This window comes from Ornithorhynchus anatinus, chromosome X5, assembly GCF_004115215.2.
Source record: "Ornithorhynchus anatinus isolate Pmale09 chromosome X5, mOrnAna1.pri.v4, whole genome shotgun sequence".
Classification (NCBI taxonomy): domain Eukaryota; kingdom Metazoa; phylum Chordata; class Mammalia; order Monotremata; family Ornithorhynchidae; genus Ornithorhynchus; species Ornithorhynchus anatinus.
In genome coordinates, this window is record NC_041753.1 from 9,268,199 (window position 1) to 9,292,397 (window position 24,199).

Here is a 24,199-nt window from a genome sequence, read left to right on the forward strand (position 1 = left end):
TCAGTGGGCTGAGAAAGAGGCAGGGAGGTGACCTGTTGTTCTTGGCTGGAATCCAGGGGACCAAGTGTTTCCTCTTATCTTTTTCAGGACACCCTGTACCGTGGGGACCCGAGGATCTTTGCTAATCAACACAAAAGGACAGAAGAAGGCATAACAAGCACCGAGAAATAATACTGGGTCATAAAATCTCTAGTCTTTCTCTGGAACAAAATACAAGGTCAGGTTGAAGCTGGAGTTGATGGAGTAAAAACAAACAAAGGAAATGACCAGGAGCAGGATGGTCTGGGTGGCTTTGGCCTCTGCAGAAGATTTGGGGGAGAGGCTGTTGCTGTGGATGTGCTGGACTTGCTTCTGGTGTTGGTGTAGCATCATCACCATGTAGCCACTGGTCCAACTCATGAGGAACACAAAAAAGACATCACGTAGAGTCATGAGACTTTCAAAAGCATCTCGTTTTAAGAGGCTTTCCCTCTGGGAACTGGAACAGGACTTACTTCTGGGAACACTGACAGTGACGGTGTCATTCCCAATGGCTATTACGGACTTAAGAAAATTAATGTCTGTCAACAGATTGAGAATCCAGAAGAAGACAGAGGAAGGGAAAATATAACCGGGGGCTCTGGGTTTGAGCTGGGCAAAGAGGGAGATGCTGGGACTGATGGTGATGGCCTGGAAATTGCTCAGGAGACACGAGTGCAGATAGAAAGGGCCCAGGCCACCCTTCTGATGTACAAGATGATCTGGCATCCAGTGGTGCCTACGAGAGTCTTCAGTCCAAAGGCCATCACCATTCCTGGGGCACACTGGGTGAGAAGCATCAGGGTGTTGGCCACGGTCAGGTGGGTGAGGATCAGATCTGTCGACTTCCTATGATGGGGATGAGTGATGAAAATGTTGACATACAGCATGAGCAGGGATGAATTGCCCAGGAGCCCAAGGCTAGTCAGAGCCATGAAGAAGATAGTCCAAACCAGGTCACTCATCACCATGTTCTTGATTTCTGCTAAACTCAGAGGACCTTAAAATGACAAACCCATTAGAGTGTCTCAATGATGAAACCTTATAAAATAGTATTTGAGAAACTTAACATTGTTGTTATACTTTCTCCACTCATTTTTTCTCTCCCCCAGCTCTCTTTACTGATTTGGGAACTTTTCCCTCCACTGAGACTGAGTTATGACCTCCATACAGCCATGACCTCCTTATAGTCATGGCCAGGTGGCTATCCTCTCTACTGATTATCCTCCACTTCTTAGCTCCTTAGACTCCCTCCTCCTCAAAATACTATCAGGCTTTAGTTTTCCTGACATAGAACTAACCTAGATCTCCTCCTACCTTGCTGCCATTCCTTCTCATTTTCACTCTTCTGCCTCAACTTACTCCAAGAGGGGTTAAACAAGGCTCTGCTCTTGATCACCACATTTTCTTTTCTCTCTACAGTCAGTCTTTTAGGATTTCAACTATTACCATGATGTGGATGATGACTGCCAAATCTATTCTCCCAACCTGGCCTTTCTTTTGGTCTGCAACTTTTCATCTCTTCTTGCCTCTGGAACATCTGATCTTGGAAGCTTCAGTGCTACCTCGAACTCAAGTTGTTCTACATGTAGCTAATCACCTTGCCCCTAAACCTTCTCCTAACTTTCCTGTCTTAGTCAATAGTGTGGCCTAGTGGCTAGGGTATGGGCCTGTGAGTCAGAGGACCTGGGTTCTAATCTCATCTCGGCCACATGTCTACTATGTGACCAGGGGCAAATCACTTCTCTGTGCCTCAGTTTCCTCATCTATAAAATGAAGATTAAATACCATTTTCCTTCCCATTTAAACTGTTAGCCCCATCAATAAATAGTATTTATTTAGTGCTTACTATGTGCAGACCACGGTTCTAAGTGCTTGAGAGAGTACATACAAGAGAATTAGCAGACACATTTCCTGCTGATAATGAACTTACAGTCTGGAGGGAGAGGCAGGCATTAAAATGAATAAATAATTTGTAATAAATAATTTAAAGATGTGTATATAAGTGCTGTGTAGTTGGAGGTGGGGCAAATATCAAATGTCCAAAGGTCACAAATCCAAGTGCATAGACAACACAGATGGAAGAGTGAGACAGGAAAAAGAGTGCCTAGACAGGGAAGGGCTCATGGAAAAGATGTGACCTTAATTGTGCTTTGAAGATGGAGAGAGTGGTGATCTGGTATACAAGGAGGGGGAGGGAGAGCCAGGCTAGTGAGAAGACATCGGAAAAGGGTCAGCAGCAAGACGGATTAGATGGAGGCTCAGTGATTAAGCTGGCACCAGAGGAGCAGAGTGTGTGGGCTGGGTTGTAGTAGGAGATTAATGAGGTGAGGTAGGATGGGGTGAGCTAATTGAGTGCTTTAAAACCAGTGGTAAGGAGTTTCTGTCTGATGCAGAGGTAGGACATGTGGGACAGGGACTGTTTCCAACATAAATATTTTGTATCTAGCCCAGTGCCTAGTACAGTGATTGGCACATGGTAAGTGCTTAATAAATACTACGATTATCACCAGCTTCCTCGCTATTTTATAGGTCCTTGATGACATTTTGAAGCCTCTCTATCCTTTCACTCTCACATTTAATCTACTGCCAAATCCTGCCCATTATTATTATATAACATTGCGGCCATCCACCCCTTCTTTTTCTCTCAAATGGATATCACTTGAGTACATGTTTTAGGGTATTGTATCATTCTCCTCAATAGTTTTTCTGCCCTCCAGCCTCTCCTCATGTGAATCTACACTACACACTTCTACATGAATCATTTTACTGAAATATCACTCAGCACACATCTCTCCACCCTTCAAAACCCTCCATTGGCTTCCTATATCCTCTGCACTAAGACAAAACTCTTCACCATCAGTTTCAAGGCTCTTCAGCTCAGACTCTCACCCTAGCTTATATATCTGCACCCCCACTGCTTTCCCCACTCCCACCTAATTCACTCTCTTCCCAACCTGATCTTCTAATGAGACCTTGATCTTGACTCCCCCAACTCTGACTCCTTGTTCATGGTGTTCCCCCAACTAGGGACTCGCTCCCTCCCTAAATCCATCAGACCTCAGCTCTCCCCATAGTCAAAACCCTTCTAAAATTCCACTTCCTCCAATAAATCTTTGCTGATTTATTCCAAACACCCCAAGTTATATCAGCCACCGCTTGAATCTAGGTGTTTTTTAAGTGCTTACTATGTGCCAAGCACTGTACTAAACCCTGGGCTAAATACAAGATACTGGGTTAGATACAAAATATTCAGGTTGGACACACTCCCCGCCTCACATGGGCCTCACAGTTTAAGAGGCAGTGTGGTCTAGTGGAGAGAACATGGGCTTGAGAATCAGAAGGACCTGGGTTCTTATTCCAGCTTCCAACTGCTTGCTGTGTGACCTTGTGTGAAGTATCTATTATGTTCTTCTAAGTGCTTAGTACAGTGGTCTTCACACAAGAAGCCCTCAATAAATGCAATTGATTCGTTATTTGATTGATTAATAAATTGTTGTGAATTCATTAGGATGTTGTTCGTGGGAAACAGTAATCAGAAGAGGATTGAAGTGACTAATTATGAAAATAAAGTGAGAATAACAATGATACTAACAACAACAACAATAATAATGAGAACAAAAATATGATATTCATTAAGTGTATATCATGTGCTCAGCATTGTGCTAAGCATGGGGGTAGGTACAAAGACAAGAAGATAAGACATAGTCCTTGCCCTACAATGGGCTCACAGTTGAGGAGGGAAGGAGAACAGTTATTGAATTTCCATTTTGTAGATGAGGAAATTGAGGCACAGAGAAGTTGTGACATGTCCAAGGTCCCACACAGGCAAATGGCAGAGCTGGGATTAAAAAAACCCAGGCCTCCAGAATTCCCATTCTGTACACTGATACATTAAAAGTTAAACACTATCATAAAAATTACAAAAAACAAAGATGCTTGGGTCCAAAAATAATCAGAAAATACAATAACATAGAAATTACACACAACATTCCTGAGCAATTTAGAACAAACCACTTTGAATTTTCCTAAGAGACATAATGAAAGAAACAAAACTCTAAGGAAACAGGGTGTCTGGAAAAATAAAGCTAATTATATTTTTTTAAATTTTTCTTAACAGATGTGATAGAAATAATGATATTTATTAAGAGCTGTACTGTACTAAAAGCTTGGGAAAATACAACGGAAGTAAAAGATGTAAGACCTGCCCACAAACAACTCAGAGTCTAATAGGAGAAAGACAGAAAAAAACAATACTGACAAACAGTAGAACAGTGTTCCTTCAAATATACATCTGCACCCAAGTGATGAGGATGAGTATAAATAAATACATATGTCCATGGAGAGGCATGGGGGTACCTGAGGACTCAAGTACATATTATCCACAAGGGAATTGTACCTGACAAAAAGTTACAGGTATACTAATATTTGGAAATAATATTTGTTTTATGCATGCAACATGACAATTTCAGGGTGAGAAGGAAATCTACCAGATTTTGGGGGGAACAGTGTAGCAATTTTGTGATTATAAACATGTTTAAGATTTGGACTGCAGAAAACAGTGCATTTACTGGAGAATGGTAGTATAAATATTGAATCTGGCCAAATAGAGACATGAAAGGCGAATCAGGCACCAGGTAAGCAACTGAATTGAGGATTTAAAAAAAAATTATTTTATTTTTGGATAATTGCCAACACCATTTCACTTCCAAGCATCTTCTTTCCAACTGCAGATGGTAGAGGAGCTTAAAGAGAACCCCCAAAGGAATTATCACTTAAATACTCAACTTCTGGAAATGGAGATTTGAAATGGCAAACACGATAATACAAAATGTAAAACCTAATGGAAACAGATCAGATTGGAGCATTGATGAAACAGAAATAGAGAGAACTGTTTTTTCTTGTTTTCTTTCAAGCAGTTAAAACATTTTTATAACTAAAATTAAAATTCGAAGTAAATTATTTAAACTAAAAATTTAATTTGGAGATAATGTCTGGAAATAATAATCTGCAAGTAGAATATGCCAAAAATGTTTTCTATTTTACAGGAACTGTGTCTGTTCTGCTTATAGTGCATCTAACTCAACACTTCGTAGAGTGTTTCGTACATATCACAATAAATATTATTTTTTAAATTACTTGTATCATTATTTTATGTACATTTCAGTTTAGAATAAAGATCAAAAGGGAGTTATGCAATTCACTGTTTGAGGGAAAGATTGGAAAGACTCATGGAGCAAGTGTTTTGGTTTCCTCCCTTTTATCAAGTCTGTAAATTTGGCGTTATCCTCAACTCATCACTCTCATTCAATCCATCACTCTCATTCAATCCACATATTCAATCTGTCACCAAATTGTGTCGGTTCAACCTTAACAATGTAGCTAAAATCTGCCATTTTCTCTACATCCAAACTGCTACTACATTAATCCAAGCACTTATCCTAGCCTGCCTTGATTGCTGCAGCAACCTTCTAGCTGACCTCCCTTCTTGCCATCTCTCTGCTGCCTAGATTATTTTTCAACAAAACCATTCAGGTCAACTCCATATCAAACAGAAGCTCCTTACCATAGGCTTTAAAGCCTCGCCCCCTCGTACCTTACCTTCCTGATTTCCTACTACAACCCACCCTGAACATTTTGCTCTTCTAATGCCAAACTATCCATTCTACCTCGTTAACGTTTATCTTGCTGCTGACCTTTCATTCATTCATTCAATAGTATTTATTGAGCATTTACTATGTACAGAGCACTGTAATAAGTGCTTGGAATGTACAATTTGGCAACAGTTAGAGACAATCCCTGCCCAATGACAGGCTCACAGTCTAAATGGAGGAGACAGAGAGCAAAGCAAAACAGAACAAAACGAAAACAAGGCAGCCTCATCAAGATAAATAGAATCATGGAGATATACACCTCATTAACAAAATAAATAGAGTAATAAATAATATATACAAATAAGCACAGTGCTGATGGGAAGGGAAGGGAGAAGAGCAGAGGGCAGGAGTCAGCGGAAGGGGAGGAGAGGAGGAGCAGAGGGAAACGGGGGGCTCTGTCTGGGAAGGCCATTGGAGGAGGTAAGCTCTCAGTAGGGCTTTTAAGAGGCGAAGAGAGTTAGTTTGGCAGATGTGAGGAGGGAGGGCAATCCAGGACAGCGGTAGGATGTGGGCCAAGGGTCGATGGTGGGATAGGTGTGAATGGGGGACAGTGAGGAGGTGAGTGACAGAGGAGCGGCGTGTATTGGGTGGGCAGTAGAAATAGAGAAGGGAGGTGAGGTAGGAGGGGGCAAGGTGATAGAGAGCTTTGAAACCAAGAGTGAGGAGTTTTTGTTTCGTGCGAAGGTTGATAGGCAACCACTGGAGGCTTTTAAGGAGAGGAGTGACATGCCCAGAGTGATTCTGTAGGAAGATGATCCGGGCAGTGGAATGAAGAATAGACTGGCGTGGGGAGAGAGAGGATGAAGGGAGAACAGAGAGGAGGGTGACTCTATAATCCAGTCAGGATATTATGAGAGGTTGTACCAGCATGATAGCTGTTTGGATGGAGAGGAAAGGGTGGATCTTGGCGATATTGTAAAGGTGAGACTGGTAGGTGTTGGTGACAGATTGGATGTTCGGGGTGAATGAGAGAGCTGAATCAAGGATGACACCAAAGTTGCGGGCCTGTGAGATGGGAAGGATGGTCGTGCCGTCCACAGTGACAGGGTAGTCATGGAGAGGACAGGCACCTCTCCCCCACATCCTGCCTGTGGCCTGGAACACCCTCCTTCTTCATATTCAACAGATGATTACTCTCTCCATCTTCAAAGTCTTATTAAAAGCGCATTTCCTCCAAGTGGTCTTCCCAGACTAAGCTCTCATTTCCTCTTCTCCAATCCCTCTGCATTCATTCATTCATTCATTCATCCATCCTGTAGTATTCACTGAACGCTTACTATGTGCAGAGTATTGTACTAAATGCTTGGGAGAGTACTGTATAACAGTAAACAGACACATTCCCTGCCCACAATGAGCTCACGCTTGCACTTGGTTTTGCACCCTTTATTCATCCCTCCCTCAGTCCCACAGCACTTATGTACATATCCTTAATTCATTTGTTTATATTGATGTCTATATCCCCCTCTAGACAGTTTGTTGGGATCAGGGAACATCAACTTGTATCAGCGTCTATCAACTTCGTTATTACATACTCTCCCAAGTGCTTAGTACATTATTCTGCATACAGAAATATTATAATAAAAATAATTATGGTATTTAAGTGCTTATTTTGTGTCAAGCATTGTCCTAAGAGCTGGGGTAGATGCAAAGTACTTAGGTTGGAAACAGTCCCTGTCCCACATGAGGCTCACATTCTTAATCCCCATTATGCAGATGAGGGAACTGAGGCCCAGAGAAGTGAAGCGACCTTTCCAAGGTCACCCAGCAGACAAGTGGCAGAACCGGGATTAGAACCCATGACCTCTAACTCCAAAGCCAGTGCTTTTGCCATTAGGCCAGGCTGTAAACCCTGCAATAAATGCAATCGATTGATTGACTTATATTTACAGAGCACTTACTGTGGTCAGAGCACAGTAAGATACTAAGATACTAAGATACAGAGATACTAAGCACCTGGGAGAGTATCATAGAAAAAGTAAACATGATCCTTGCCCTCAAGGATTTTATAATCTAATTGGGGAGACAGACATTAAAATAAATTACAGATAGGTGAAGCAAGAAAATGTAAGAATAGCACATAGTAAGTGCTTAACAAATACCACCATTATTATTATTACCAGGGGCTCACAGTTTAAAAGGGAAGGACAACAGGTAATGAATTCCCATTTTACAAGTGACGAGACTGAGGTACAGAAAATTTAAATGTCATGCCCGAGAGCACATGGCAGTAAAGTACCAGACCTGGGATTATAGTCCTAGGTGCTTTCCATTATGCTATCTAGATGGCTTCATTGGGCTGGGGGCGGGGGTCCCGAAACCCCAAACTCTGCCTTGTTCCAAATCTATTGTCTTCCCTTCCCAGAACTCCTCTCTCGAGCGCTCCACCTACTTTCTCTTCATCCTATTCCATCAACGTGCTTCACCCACCACTCCTCAGCTCACTACCTTTGCTCCTTGCCCAAAACCTTGTTGTCGAAAATCCTGCCTTTGACCTTTCGGTCATGCTGATCCAACCACTTGGAACATCATCCCCTTACAAAGTTTGGTATTTAAAAGACATGAAAGAGAAATGTGTTTTTTTATAAATGGATTTTCAAAGGACCAAAGAAAATTTTCACTGAATGACTTTCATTTGGTGAACTTAATTGTTTCCACCATTGCACAGAACCACTGCATTTAATTCTTAAATTGAGCCTATGATTTTGGTCATAGGGGCAAATGAGGCATGAAACAGAGAAAGGCACATTCCAGGACATTGGTGCCTGATAGGTAGGAATAGCCGGCTGTCAAGGCTGTAGCAAATCCTGGATTCTGAACCCAAAACCTGGTAGAGTTTCCTCCTCTAAGTGGTGTAAGGATGTTGAGCTAAGTGATATTAAATTAGCAGCAATGCTATATCTTCAATTTCCCCTTTATCCTATCCTCCTCCCCTTCCAGAAATAGTGAGAAATCAGCTGTTCACTGAGACTGCATTCAGTGCCCTTTCCCACTACAGAGTCACAGTTCCAGGACACAGACTTTCTAAGTACAGGACACATACTCATTGCGTCTGCTTCTACTCCCTGAATCACAACTTGACAATGAGGACCTGCTCAAATGAGTTTGTGATGGGATAATTACGCTTATTCCCTGTCACACACAGAATACACTGCAGAAGATGGAGGGAGAGCAGATGTTTGATTATCATTTACAGATAAGGAAATGAGGCACAGAGAAGTTGAGTGATTTACCCAAGGACATGAAAGAAGGCAAAATGCAGAGTCAAGACCAGAATCCCGATTTCCTTACTCCCAGTTCTGAACTAAATTCATAGTGCCAAAGATGGGTGTGCTGTTAGAAGAGAATGCTGGATTGATGTGACTTGGGACATTCCAAATTAACTGGGGAGTCTTCATCAACAGTGAATTTATTAGGCCATTTGTCATAGAATAAAAACTAAAGCACCTAACCCTTGACAGGCTAGAACATGTTCAGGAGACAGGTGGTGCAGATGGTAGGTCCCTGGGTCACTCAGGTGTAGACCAGGATCTGATACCCTCATATTACCCAGATTATTCTCCTTGTGAAAGAGGAATATTAGTCCTGGCACCCTCTGAGTGAAGCAAGTCACTGAGTTGGCCACAGTCAGGTGTGTGAAGATCAGGTCCATGAACTTCTGCTGTGGCTGAGAAATGAAGATGCAGATGAAAACTATGAGTTATCTTTAGTTTTTCAGGAGCCTACCCCACCCCCCACCCCCAAGTCTGAGTAAGGGAATAACAACTGTAATACAAATGTACATGAGGCGAATGATTGAAGTAGCAGGTAGTGAACCCCACATGGGATAGTCTATCTGTGTCCTATCAATCAATCAATAGCATTTACTGAGTGCTGTGTGCAGAACACTGTAAAGCATGTGGGAAAGTGCAAGACAACTGAATTGGTGGACACATTCCTAGCCCATAAGGAGCTCACAGTGAGAAGCAGTGTGGCTCAGTGGAAAGAGAGCGGGCTTGGGAGTCAGAGGTCACGGGTTCTAATCCCAGCTCTGCCGCTAGTCAGCTGTGTGACCTTGGGCAAGTCACTTAATTTATCTGTGCCTCAGTTACCTCATCTGTCAAATGGGGATTAAAACTGTGAGCGCCACGTGGGACAACCTGATCACCTTATATCTCCCAGCACTTAGAACAGTGCTTTGCACACAGTAAGTGCTTAACAAATACCACAATTTATTTAGTGGGAGAGAGACATTTAAAATAAATTGTAGATATGTATATAAGTGCTAGGGGGATTAGAGGGGAGGGAATATTGAATATGTAAAGTATGATGATAATAATTGTGGTACTTGTTAAGCACTTACTATGTGCCAAGCACTGTTCTAAGCGCTAGGGTAGATACAAGTTAGTCAGGTTGGACACAGTCCCCATCCAACATAGGGCTCATACTCTTAAACCCATTTTACAGATGACTTAACTGAGAAGTGAAGTGACTTGCCCGAAGTCACACAGCAGACATGTGGTAGAGCTGCAATTAGAATCCTTGACCTTCTGAATCTCAGCCCCATGCTCTACCTACTAAGCCACACTGCTTCTCATAATACAAGACAAGAATACAGATCCAAATGCACTGATGATACAGAATAGAAAGGGAATAAGGGAAATAAGAACTTAGCTGGGGAAGGCCTCTTGATGATATGCTTTTAATAAGGCTTTGTAGGTGGGAAGACTGGAACTTTGTCGAAAATGAAGAACGAGGGAGTTACAGGCCAGTGGGAGGACTTGGGTGAGGGGTAGTGGCTAACTAGGATTTGGGTGGGAAGATGAGTTTTTTTTAGAACGTTAGCCCATCATTGGGCAGGGATTGTCTCTATCTGTTGCCAAATTGTACACTCCCGGGGCTTAGTACAGTGCTCTACACATAGAAAGCACCCAATAAATACTACTGAATGAAAAGTTTGAGGTGTCAGTGGAATATACAAGTAGAGGTGTATTGAAGGCAGGAGAAAATGCAAGATTGCAGAGAAGAGTTCAGGGCAGCAGGTGTAAATTTTAAAATCATCTGCATAGAGATGACAGTTGAAGCTATGGGAGCAAATGAGTTTTCTAAGAGAATAAGTAGGTGTAGATGGAGAATTGAAGGAAAGCCAATATAGAACCTTAAGGAACTTCCACAATTAGAGGAAGAGAAAGAGTTGTCAAAGAGATAGGAGGAGAACCAGGAGAGAACAATGACAGTGAAACCCAATTAGATAATGTTTCAAGGAGAAGGGAGTGGACCTCCATGTTGAAGGCAGCTGAGAGGTTGAGCAGGATTAGGATGGAGTAGCGGCCATTGGATTTGGCAAGAAGGATGGCATTGATGACCTTAGAGATGGCAGTTTCCAAGGACTGAAGGAGGCTGAAACCAGAATTGAGGACATCATATAGTTAATTTTAGGATGTAACATGTAGGCAGCAGGCATAGACAACTCACCCAGGAGGTTGGAGAGGAATGATAAGAGAGAGATGGAGCACTAACTAAAGGGAGTCATGGGTCAGGGGAGGATGTTTTTAGGACGTGAATGACCATGTTTGAAAGCAATGGAGAAGTCACTGGAAAATGAACAGTTGAAGTTGGTGGTCAGAGAGGGAAGAAGGGAGGTAGCAAGTGTTTTGATAAGGCGTAAAGGGATGGGGTCATGGCACAGGTGGAGGGGCTAGATTTTTGAGGATATGGAAGATCTCCTCTAAGATATTGCTTGAAGAGATGGGAGAGTCCAAATGGGGAAAGAAGGAAGATGGGAGTCGAAAGGAGCAGGGGAGATTTTAGGGAGAGCATGCCAAATGGTTTCAATTTTACTAATAACATAGGTGGCCAGATCATTGGGGCAAGAGATGGGAGAAGGAGCAACGAGGGGTTTGAGGAGGGAGTTAAATGTCTGAAACAGCTGGGGCAGGTAATGGGCATGGGAGTCAATAAGGATGGAGAAATCATGCTCCCAGATGGAGGAGAGGGCAGAGCTAATGTAGGTGAGGATGAATATAAGATGAAAAAGGATTGCCTGGTGTCTGGATTTCCACCAGCAGTTCTCCACAGGTATTGCACGAGAGCAGAGGAAGCAGATTTAGGAGGTGATCCAGCATTGTCGGTTAGTGGTAGAGATTGGTGGAGGGATGGGGAACAAAGGAGTTGAGTTCAATGGCAAGAGCAGTGTTAAGGGAGTCAATTTGTGCATCAAGAGTTTAGGTGTAGAGACCAAATGGGGCATGATGACCTTAGAAAACTGGAGAGGCCGCAAAGATGAGGGTTCTCTATGGGGGAACAGGACAGATCTGGAGGAGTGGGTGTGTGAGAGAGAAAGCAGGTTGGATAGAGAAATTTCAGGGATTGTGAAGGTTGAGTTACTACAAGGAATAGAAATCATGAGTTCAAATGTGAGTCTAAGTCGGTGAGTGGGTGAGGTGTATATGAATATCCCAGTGCTTTGTATGGAATTTTGCACAGCATAAGCACTTAACAAATACCAAAATGATTATAATTATAAGAGAAGTGGAGAGGGAGCTCCAAACTACAACTCCAACAATTGAAATTATGGGTAGAAAATTTTTTTCCCCCTTACAAAGGCATAAAATGCCACTTTGCTAGAAGTCACCAAACACCCACTTTGCTAGAAGTCACCAAACACCGGCTTGGCTGATGGGTGGAGGAGTTAGGTAGATAGTCTTGTTCCTCAAATGGAGAAGTGACAGGATTAGGAGCTGCTCTGTTGTCTGTAAGTGAGAGCAGGTGGTGGGAATGAGACCCTAACCTTCCTGAGGAAACAGTGGGGTTTGGGGACCCAGGAATTACTGTCAATCAGCACCCAAGGGCAGATGGAGGAGTAACAGGCACCCAGGTAAGCAAGAGCATGATTCAGCTGGACGTTTTCCTCCACATAACTGAAAAAGAGTGTGATCCAGTATATGGACAAAAAGCAGGTGACCAAGAGCAGGATGGTCTGGGTAGCTCTGCTCTCTGCGGAGGATCTGGGGGAGAGGCTGGGGTTATGGATGTGCTGGACTTGCTTGTGGTGTTGATACAACACAATCACCATGTAGTCACTAGCCCAGGTCATGAGGAGCACAAAGAAGATATGTCGGGAGGTAATAACACTTAGAAATACAACATCAGATAAATAACTTAACCAGAATACAGTGGTACAGTATTTTACATTATACTTACTAACTGTGAGATTGATATTTTTGTTGGTTACCGTGGTTTTCCACAGATTAGGATACAAGAAGTGGAGGATCCAGAAGAAGAGGAAGGAAAGGAGGATGTACCTGGGGGCCCCGTATTTGAGTCGGGCCCAGCAGGAGGTGCTCGGACTGATAGTAACGGCCTGGAACACGCTTAGAAGACACATGGTGCAAATGGTAAGATCCCGAGTCACTCTCCCGGTATAGACCAGGATCTGACACCCAACTTTACTGAGACCATTCTCCATGTAAAAGAGGAACATCAACACTGGGACCCCTGGGTGAGAAGTGTAACTGAGTTGATGACTGTCAGCTGTGTTAGAATCAGGTCCATGGACTTCCTCTGCTGAGGCCAATAAATGAAGATGCAGATGTATACTGTGAAAAGTGTTACATTCCCCAGGAATCCAATTCCAGTCTGAGAGAGGGAGAAAATGGCCAAGACAGCATCACCTAGCAGCATTTTCTTGGTTTCTTCAGAACTGCAAAGGTCAGAGCACTTTTCAGGGTAACTCCTAAAGTGTCAATTGTTGCTACATCCTGAAAGGCTGGCAGGCAGGAAGCATAAAATGATTGTTAGACATTTCTCCCCATTGCTCTAGGCGGTAATTTAGGATACCGATCCACTGGAGAAGATGTACTGGGGATCATCGATGGTGTGCGTGATAGCCTGATGGATTAGGCCCATCCCTTATTTCCGGCCAGCTCTTTGGCTGCCGATCGCCGACACATTTGCGCCGGGACCGCCTCTCTTTTGGAGCCACGCCTTGCACCTCCGGTCCCCTTATTCCCCGCTGAATCTCTCTCCCCCACTGCTCTCCGCCACATGGACTCGGGATCTCTGCTCCCTTGGAGCGGCGCCTTGGACCGCCCGTCCCTTATTCCCAGCTAGCTCTTTAGCTGCCGATCGCCGGCACATCTGCGCCGGGACCGCCTCTCCTTTGGAGCAGCGCCTTGGACCGCTGGTCCCTATTCCCGGCTGAATCTTTCTCCTCCAGTCATCGCCGCCACGTCGACTCGGGACTTCTGCTTCCTTGGAGCCGCGCTATCAGACTTCAATGGCCTGCCCCCGAGCTTATGGTCAGCTCTCCAACCCAGACTTCTGCCCCCGTCACTCAAAGACTCCGACACTGAGGATCCACCGCCCTCCCCCACTACTCCCCACGCCACCGCAGGCCCCACAGCCACCAGATCCACGAGCCAGACCTCCCCCTAACTTTCCCTGACCCTCGTAGCCCGTCCTGGTAGCAAACCTGAACCGCAGGATTCTGTTCTCCCCAGCACCCACCCCCTCCCCCAGAGTCGTGGGACATTGTGCTCCCCTGCTCCTCCCACCCCGGGCCTTGGGACATTGTGCTCCCCTGCCGCCCCCGCCCCCCCTTCCGGAGCGTGGGGCATTACATCCCCAATCGCCCTCCCGCCCCTCCGCCCAGAAGCGGCCATCCTTTGGGAAGCCCTCAATCCCTCCTCCCCTGTGATGTGATAGATTTCCCCCGCGCGCCCTTCCCCACCCCCATCCCTGGGCTACAATGCCCTTGTTCTCACTGTGTTACCTTAGCCGCAACCTGCGACCCAACCAACATCGGAGATCCTCAGGGCTCCCTCTGCCGCCTCAGAGACGGTCCAAATGGACCATGAGCCCCAGGACTCTCCTTGCCTTTAGCCTTTTGATTTTGATCAGATTGACCCTTAGTCAAGTCAACACCCAACCCTGGTCATCACCCGCTTATTAATAATATTTCATTGTATCATGTTACTCTATTACCATTTTCGCATGTTACTGTTAATTATTTTCAGTGCTGCCATCTACCTCTCTGATCTCACCATGTCCTTCCACACCCCCTCCTCCCATCTGCCCCTCCCAATCCTCACCTTCCCCTTCCCCTCTCTCACCCAGCTCTTTCCCGCTCTCTCCTCTGCCTCCTCCCCTCCTCCCCTCCCCCCGCCCTAGAACCCCACTTTACGAGCTCCACCCTCTTCCCCCTCCCCCTGCTCTCCTCCCCACCAAACCCCCTTCTTCCACCCTCTTCCCCACCCACGCCCCATCCCAGTCCTCCTGTCCCACTGCCACCCCTCATCCCCATCTCCCCGTCCAGGTCCCCGCCATCTCATTCCCATTCAAATCCTTCCCCTCCCCGCGCCCTCCCCCCTCCCTCCCCTGCACCCACAGCTACTGTCAAGTGTGGCCTTTGGAATCCCCGCTCCATTACAGGTAAACTACCTTTCATCCTTGACCTTTTCCTTTCCCGCTCCCTCCTCCTCCTCGCCCTTATGGAGACCTGCCTCACTCCTGAAAACACGGTCTCCACCGCTGCTCTCTCCAGCGGAGTTCTCTCCTTCTCCCACTCCCCCAGACTCACCGGAAAGGGAGGAGGCGTCGGCTTCCTTCTTTCAACCCGATGCCGCTTCCGCACTAGCCCTCCTCCCCCTTCCCTCTCCTTCCCCTCCTTTGAAGCCCATATCATTCGCCTCTACCACCCCCTCCAGATACTTGCAGCCATCATCTACCGCCCTCCTGGTCCCACCTCCTTCTTCAACCACCTTGACCCCTTTCTCACCTTCCTTCTTTCCTTCTCTCTGCCCACTCTGATCCTCAGAGACTTCAACATCCACATGGATGTACCCGGTGACTCCTCTGCCGCCGGCCTGCTATCGCTCCTCGACTCTGCCAACCGCCTGTTCCACCACACCTCGCCCACTCACCAACTTGGTCACACCCTCGATCTCGTCATCTCCTACCGCTGCACTATCTCCTCCCTCACCAACTCTGAAATCCCTCTCTCGGACCATAACCTTCTCACCTGCCTCCTCTCTCACACTCTCTCCTCCTGCAAATCTGTATTACTCCCCCACAGAGACCTCCGCTCTCTTGATCCCATCCATCTCTCCAAAAGCATCTCTCCCCACCTTGCCTCCCTATCCTCTCTTCCTACTCTCGATGATCAGGTTACCGGTCTCAACCCCATCCTCTCTACTGATCTCAACTCACTCGCCCCCCGTTCCCTCTGCCGTTCTCGCTCCACTAACCCACAGCCCTGGGTCTCTGCCTCTGTCCGCCTCCTTCGCTCTTATGCTCGAACTGCTGAGCGCTGCTGGCGAAGGTCAAAGCACCAAGCCAACCTTATCCATTTTAAAGTTATCTTTTCGTGTCTTAACTCTGCCCTCTCCTCCGCCAGGCAAAACTACTTTTCCACCCTCATTGACGCCCATGCCCGTCACCTCCGCCAATTGTTCCGGACCTTTAATTATCTCCTCAGGCCCCCTGTTCTTCCCCTCCCCCACCCCTCACCCCCAACGATCTGGCCACCTACTTCATCACGAAAATTAACACAATCAGGTCTGAGCTCCCCAAAGTCACCCGTCTTCCTCCTGCCTCCCCCCGCAACCCTCTCCCCTACTTTCCCATCCTTCCCTGCAGTATCTCCTCCCTCCTCGCAAGTGCCACCCCATCCACCTGTGCTTCGGACCCCATTCCCGCTCACCTTATAAAAACCATCGCCCCTTCCCTCCTCCCCTCCTTAACGTCTATCTTTAACTACTCACTCTCCAGTGGCTTCTGCTCTCCCTTCAAACATGCCCATGTATCCCCCATCCTAAAAAAACCCCTCTCTCAACCCTACTTCCCCTTCCAGTTATTGCTCTATCTCCCTCCTACCCTTCCTTTCCAAGTTCCTAAAACGAGTCATCTACACTCGCTGCCTAGAATTAATTAACTCCAATTCTCTCCTGGATCCCCTCCAATCTGGCTTCCGTCCCCTCCACTCTACCGAGACTCCTCTCTCAAAGGTCACCCATGACCTCCTTCTTGCCAAATCCAATAGCCCCTACTCTATCCTAATCCTCGTCGACATCTCAATTGCCTTTGACACTGTAGACCATCCCCTTCTCCTCCACACCTCATCTCACCTTGGCTTCATGGGCTCCATCCTCTCCTGGTTCTCCTCTTATCTTTCTGGCCATTCATTCTCATTCTCGGTCTCCTTTGCAGGCTCCTTCTCCTTCTCCCCCTCCCATCCTCTAACTGTAGGGGTTCCTCAAGAGTCAGTCTTGACCCTCTTCTGTTCTCCATCTACACTCACTCCCTTGGTGAACTCATTCGCTCCCACGGCTTCAACTATCATCTCTATGCAGATGACATACAAATCTACATCTCCTCCCTTGTTCTCTCCCCCTCCCTTCAGACTCGTATCTCCTCCTGCCTCCTGGACATCTCCACCTGGATGTCTGCCTGCCACCTAAAACTCCACATGTCCAAAACCGAGCTCCTTATCTTCCCTCCCAAACCCTGTCCTATTCCTGACTTCCCTGTCATGTGGATGGTACGACAATCCTTCCCGTCTCACTTGGGTGTCATCCTTGACTCAGCTCTCTCATTCACCCCACACATCCAATCTGTCACCAAGGCCTGCCGGTCTCACCTTTACAATATCTTCAAGATCTTCCCCTTCCTCTCCACCCAAACGGCTATTTTACTGGTATAGGCTCTCATAATATCCCGGCTGGATTATTTTGTCAGCCTTCTCTCTGAGCTCCCTTCCTCCTGTCTCTCCCCACTCCAGTCTATTCTTCATTCTGCTGCCCGGATCATCTTCCTGCAGAAACGCTCTGGACATGTCACTCCCCTCCTTAAAAACCCGCAGTGGTTGCCTATCAACCGCCGCACCAAACAAAAACTTCTCACTCTAGGCTTCAAGGCTCTCCATCATCTTGCCCCCTCCTACCTCTCCTCCCTTCTCTCTTTCTATTGCCCACCCCGCAAGCTCCACTCCTCTGCCGCTCACCTCCTCACCATCCCCCGTTCTCACCTGTCCCGCCATCGACCCCTGGCCCACGTTCTCCCACTGTCCTAGAATGCCCTCCCTACTCACCTCCGCCAAACTAACTCTCTTCCCCTCTTCAAAGCCCTACTGAGAGCTCACCTCCTCCAAGGGGCCTTCCCAGACTGAGCTTCCCCTTTTCCCTCTGCTCCCTCTGCTGCCTCTCTGACCCCCCTTCACCTCCCCTCAGCTAAGCCCCCTTTCCCCGCTTTCCCTCTGATCCTCCCCCCTCCCTTCCCCTCCCCTCAGCACTGTGCTCATTTGTATATATTTTTATTACCCTATTTATTTTGTTAATGAGATGTACATCCCTTTGATTCTATTTATCGCTATTGTTTTCATCTGTCTGTCTCCCCTGATTAGACTGTAAGCCCATCAGTGGGCAGGGATTGTCTCTATCTGTAGCCAAATTGTGCATTCCAAGCGCTTAGCACAGTGCTCTGCACATAGTAAGCACTCAATAAATACTATTGAATGAATGAATGAATCACTGTTGATGAGTACCAAGGGGCAGAGAGTGGGGTAACAGGCAGAGAAAAAGGTCAAGATGCCTTGCAAATAAAGGTCTTTTACAACCATGTTTGACAAATACAAAATGATGCAACAGTTAAGCCAATAAAAGCCAACAAAGCAGGTGACCAGATGCAGGATGGTGTGGGTGGATCTGGCCTCCACGGAGGATTTGAGGGAGAGGCTGCTACTGTGGATGCACTGGGCATGTTTACGGTGTTGGTCGAACAGAATCACCATGTAACCATTGGCCCAGCTCATGAGACACACAAAAAAGAGGTCCCGGAGAGTCATGGCACTGATAAAAATGACCGAGTTTATAAAGTTTACCCCAGCACGACTGGATCAATATTTGGAAGCATAACCAATCCCTGATAGGGTCAGGTTTCTGATGGCTTGATTTGCTATGATCACTCTGATGTAGATCAGCATATTGAGAATTCAGAAGAAAAGAAGGAAGGATGTAGTTGGGGGTTTTGTGCTTGGGCCTGGCCCAGTGGGAAGTGCTGGGACTGATGGTGATGGCCTGGAACACCCTCAGGAGACAGGATGGAAAGGATGGAAAGACCCCGGGGCACACGATTCATATACAGGTCCATCTTGCACCCTAGGTCATCCAAAATATTCTCCATTCCAAAGGCGACCATTACCTCTGGTATACCACGGCTGAGGAGCATCACTGTGTTGGTTAAACTTAAGTGGACAAGGATCAGGTCTGTGGGCTTCTTCTGATGGGGTTGACATAGGAAGATTCTGACATACATCATGAGTGTGATCGAGTTGCCCACAACACCAGTGACCATCTGAGAGAGGAAGAAAATGCCTAAGACCAGACCACTCAAAAACATCTTTAAAAACATCTTCTCGGCCACAGAGACCTAGGCTCCCTAAAGAGAAAGTCGAAGTTGTTGTTTGAAAAAAAAAATCAATAATGGTGCACCTAGAATTCTTTATTTTTCAAAGCACTTTCACAAGATTGTAAACTCCTTGATAGAAGGATCATGACTACTTGATAATAATAATAATAATCATGGTATCTGTTAAGTGCTTACTATGTGCGAAGCACAGTTCTCAGCACTGGGGCGGGGGAGGAGGGGAATACAAGGTGATCAGGTTGTCCCACGTGGGACTCACAGTCTTAATCCCCATTTTACAGATGAAGTTACTGAGGCACAGAGAAGTTAAGTGACTTGCCCAAAGTCACACAGCTGACAAGTGGTGGATCCGGGATTAGAACCCATGACCGCTGACTACCAAGCGCTTGCTCTTTCCACTGATCCACAATATTTACTCTGTTGTACTGTCCCAAAGCCTTAGTAGAGTGTTCTTCACCTAATAACTGTTCAAAAAACAACTTTGATTGACCACTTCTCATTATTAATAATGAGTAATGTTTATTAAGTGCTTACCATATGCTAAGCAACAGGGTAGATGCAAGATAATTAGATCAGATACATTAAGCATAGGAGGGTCACCAGTATATAGACAGAAAAAAATGACTTTGATCCACACTCTTTTAAGCACTTGATATTTACCCCATCCTCAGCTCTTATGTACATATCTATAATCGTATTAATTTGTATTAATGTCCACATCCCCTCCACACTGTAAACATATTGTGGGCAGGGAACACACTTACCAATTCTGTTATATTGTACTCTCCCAAGTTCTTAATACAGCACTCTGCTCACAGTAAGTGCTCAATAGATACCATTGATTGGTTTCATCCTCATTTTACAGATAAGTATATTGAGATTGGAAAAGATTAAATGCCTTAATCAAGATCACCCAACAGGCAATCTTGTTAAGTCTCCCATTGAAAATGAAGGAAGGCTTTTTCCAGAGACCTCAGTACTGAGGAGCTGAGGGAAGGATTTGGTCATAGCTCGAGTGGTTCGTTCAATGTGACTCATGCCCTCTTGTCTCTGCCGTTTATCTCCCCACTGGAGCAAAGACCAGAAAGTAAGTAGGAAAGTGGGGAGGTAACACACTGCAAAGTGAGCACAAAATGTGTTTACGCACAGGACCCATTTACAACCAAGAAAATCACAGTCTGGAGCCACTGTTTTGTGGCAGCATGACAGTTGGGCAGACAATTACATTAATAGCTGCTGTGCTATTTTTTTCAGCTTCCTGATTGGTTGATAAGACCTACAATCAATAAATGATATTTATTGAATGCTTACTGGGTGCAGGGCTTGAAAGAGTATAATGCAACAGAGTTGGTAGATACATTCATCTCTGCACAAGGAACTTACAGCTGCTCATGAAATGTCCTAGGTGGTTCTTTGGTCATCAACCTTTACCACTGATGGCTTAGCCTCATAGATATTTCCCTACTTGCAGGGACAGGATTAGAACCAAAGTATCCTAATTCCAGTGCTCATCCCAGTTAGCCAACAGCAGGGCAGGGGCAGAGCCAATGCTAGAATACAAGTCTCCAGGCAGGTTGCCCAGGGTCCTCCCACATCAATGGTAAATAATGAAATATAAGAGTTATAGAAACAAAATAATGCGTTTTCACTTTCTCTGTCCACTGGATCCAGGAGACACCTTTAAAATTTTTCAATCTCAAACAAAATATACCTATCGAAATTCTATACGGGCAGCAAATTAGAGTACCAAAGCAAATACTTCAGGATCCCAGAAGGGAAGATACTCCTTAAAAGTACTTCAGGAATTGGGGAACTTGTCTCCAGGAATCTTGAGGTGCCTCTATCAATGAAGTAATCAATAGTAGTTAGTGAGTGCTTACTGTATGCTGAACACTGTACTAAGCACCTGTAGTAGTTGTAGTAGTATTAGCTAAGTGGCCACTGTACTAGTTGCTTGGGAAGTACAGAAAATCTATCCCAGTGCTTAGCACAGAGCTTGGCACATAGTAAGAACTTAATAAATACCACAATTATTATCACTGGGTCTGAGACAGCTCAGTGGGATAACAGGTGTCAGGAGAAACTGTTTGGTTTTGTGGAATGGGCTGCTGGGCTGTGACTGTGAGGTTGTGAGGTGGGAGGATAAGTGAAGAAAAGGAAAGTGGGAGAAAACTAATGAGATAAGAAAAGAAAAATGGGAAAAAAAGGAGAAATAGGAGGAAAAGGAAAAGACGAGATAAGTTAAAGGAAACATAAAGGAAGAAAAGAAACACAAAATAAGAAGAAAAAATGAGTAAAGAAGAGATAAAGTAGAACGTTGAGCAGGTTCTTGGAAGTGGAAAGAAAAGTGAAACAAGAGATCCAGTTTCTCCCCCAGCTCTCCCACCGGCTTGCTTTGTGACCTATGGAAAGTTACAATTATTAACTATTATTATTATTATTATTTGTTAAGCACTTACTATGTGACAAGCACTGTATTAACCACGGAGGTAGGTACAATTTAATCAGGTCAGACACAGACACTATCTCACCTGAGGCTTACAATCTAAATGGGAGGGAGAATAGGTTTTGAATCCTCATTTTACAGATGAGGAAACTGAATCATAGAAAAGCGAAGTGACTTGCCCTCAGTCACACGGCAGGCAAGTGGTAGAGCTGGAAGTAGAACCCGAGCTCCCCTGACTCCCAGGCCCATGCTCTTTCCACCTTGTGATGCTGCTTCTCAACTAGGCCCCCAGATCTTAGCTTCTACCTCAGTGAAATGGGCATGATACCTGCTTCCTACCACTTCAACTCTGAGCCTCAGCTGTAACTGTGCCCATGTCTAATGCGATTATGCTGTATTTACAAAGAGGCAAAGAAGAAGGAAGAAAATAAAATTAATAACTGATGGGCAGATTGTAGAAAAAGTGAGATGAAAAGTAGAATCCAGCGACAAGACAGAATGGGTGGATAGAGAAGTTGTATGGAGAGACAACAAGGTGGCAACTCAGCTAATCAGAGTCTATTCATAAACCTTCCTCATTTCCATGAACATCAACCTGCTCTTGCCTCTTCCTCCCTCTGCAGGTCCTGGCACTTGAGACACTAACCTGGGCTGGTTTGCACTTCTGCAGAACTGTAGTGTGTAGGGCTTGGAGTGTTGAATGGCTGTAGGGTCCCCACCGGGGCAGCAGTTATAGGGAGGAGGTGGGATGAGCTCATTTTTCCCTGGGGTTCTTATTACTCTGACTGTCTTCAGTGGGAGTGTGAAAAGTCTCCAAAGAAAGAATAAAATTTCTCTTCTAATTGGAAACTTTTCTATACAAGTTATATTGCTGGCTTAATGATTTAATGGAACTCCAGTTAATGAACTAATTCCATTCAAAGTGGGAAGCTGGGAATCAACCATTTTGAAGCCAAGCATATTGGAGGTGGGGTTAGCCAGACTTGCATAGAGGTCGTTTAGTCCTAGCCCCTCTTATCAAGCATCAAGCAGAGACCCAGAAATCCCTCACGTTTGAATTACAGGCTTTCAATCAGGCTTTTAGTTCTTCTCAAGACAATCAAATCACAGTACCTCATTTTTCTCCTGCCCCTGCGCCTTGCTCAATATCCTGCCTGGTACCTGCTCCTCCTTCACATCTGCCAGACTCCCACTCTCTCAGTCTTCAGAGTCCTTCTGAAAAGATATCTACTGCAGTAAGTTACATCCCCACAATTGTCACTGCAGCAGGGAACATGTCTACCAACTCTGTTATATTCTACTTGCTCAAGTGCTTAGTACAGTGCTCTGCACAACCAAGCACTCAAGACAAGTGACTGATTCTGCACAAAGTTTTGCACTTATGCTACCTATACCGACTCATTGCCCACATACTTTGCTTCTCTAATGCTAACCTATTCACCTTGCCTTGAACCCGCCTACCCTGCCACCACATACTGCCTCTGGCCTGGAACACCCTCCTTCCTCAAATCTGACAATCCCTCTTCCCCCTCTTCAAATCCTTATTCATTCAATTGTATTTATTAAGTGCTTACTGTGTGCAGAGAATAAGTACTAAGCTCTTGGGATACACACTTAACAGTGACATTCCTTGCCCCACTGAGCTCAAATTCTAGAGGTGGGGAGACAGACATCAATACAAATACAATTACAGATATATACATAAGTACTGTGAGCTGGGAGGGAGGAGAAGAGCAAAGGGAGCAAGACAAGGCAACATAGAAAGCAGTGGAAGATGAGGAAAAGTGGGGCTTAGGCTGGGAAGGCCTCTTGGAGGATCAGTACCTTCAAAAAGGCTTTGAAGGGAGGGAGGGAGGGTAATTGGTGGATTTGAGAAGGAAGGGTGTTCCAGGCCAGAGGCAGGATGTGGGCCAGGGATCGGCGGTGAGCCAGGCAAGGCCGAGGCACAACGAGAAGATTAGCACAAGAGGATCAAGCTATGCAGGCTTGGTTGTAGAAGGAGAGAAGCGATGTGAGGTAGGAGGGGACAAGGTGATAGAGTGCTTTAAAGTCAATGGTGAGGAGTTTTTGTTTGATATGGAGAAGGATGGGCAACCACTGGAGATTTGTGAGGTGCGAGTGACATGTCCTGAACTTTTTGTAGAAAGATGATCAGGACAGCAGAGTGAAGTATGAACTGTAGTGGGAAGAGACAGGAAGTTGGGAGGGCAGCAAGGAGGCTGATGCAGTAATCTAGGCAGATAGGAGGAGTGATTTTATTAATGTGGTAGCAGGTCCACAGGACCTTATAACATCCTTATACTTTACTGCTTCCCCTATCTGTACTTCATTTTGCTGTCTCTTTCCCCCCACGGAATAAAAGCTCCAGGAGGACAGGGATCATGTTTACCAGCAGGATGGTCTAATGGTTAGAGCATGAGCTCAGGAGCCAGAAGTTTCTGGATTCTAACCCCAATAAATCACACTGTGACAATCACAATAGTCAGTACACACTTCATACATTTCTCAAATTAGTATAACTCCCAGATTGTCACTGTGAAGTTAATTAGTTTCCTAATTAATTATTCAATTAAATAATTGATTTGGAGAATGATGTGCAATGGGAAGTGAAGTCCAGAGCATGTCACAGGCACAGTGAGTACAGTGTGTGTTTTGACTTGGGGCAAGTCACTTTATTTCTCTG

The 24,199-nt window shown here is 45.4% G+C and overlaps 3 pseudogenes; all 3 read right to left on the reverse strand.

Annotated features, from left to right (window-relative positions):
- ORNANAV1R-PS3118 (vomeronasal 1 receptor ornAnaV1R-ps3118 pseudogene) lies at positions 1 to 989 on the reverse strand (annotated as a pseudogene).
- On the reverse strand, positions 12,382 to 13,331 carry LOC114807961 (annotated as a pseudogene).
- ORNANAV1R-PS3257 (vomeronasal 1 receptor ornAnaV1R-ps3257 pseudogene) lies at positions 18,061 to 19,043 on the reverse strand (annotated as a pseudogene).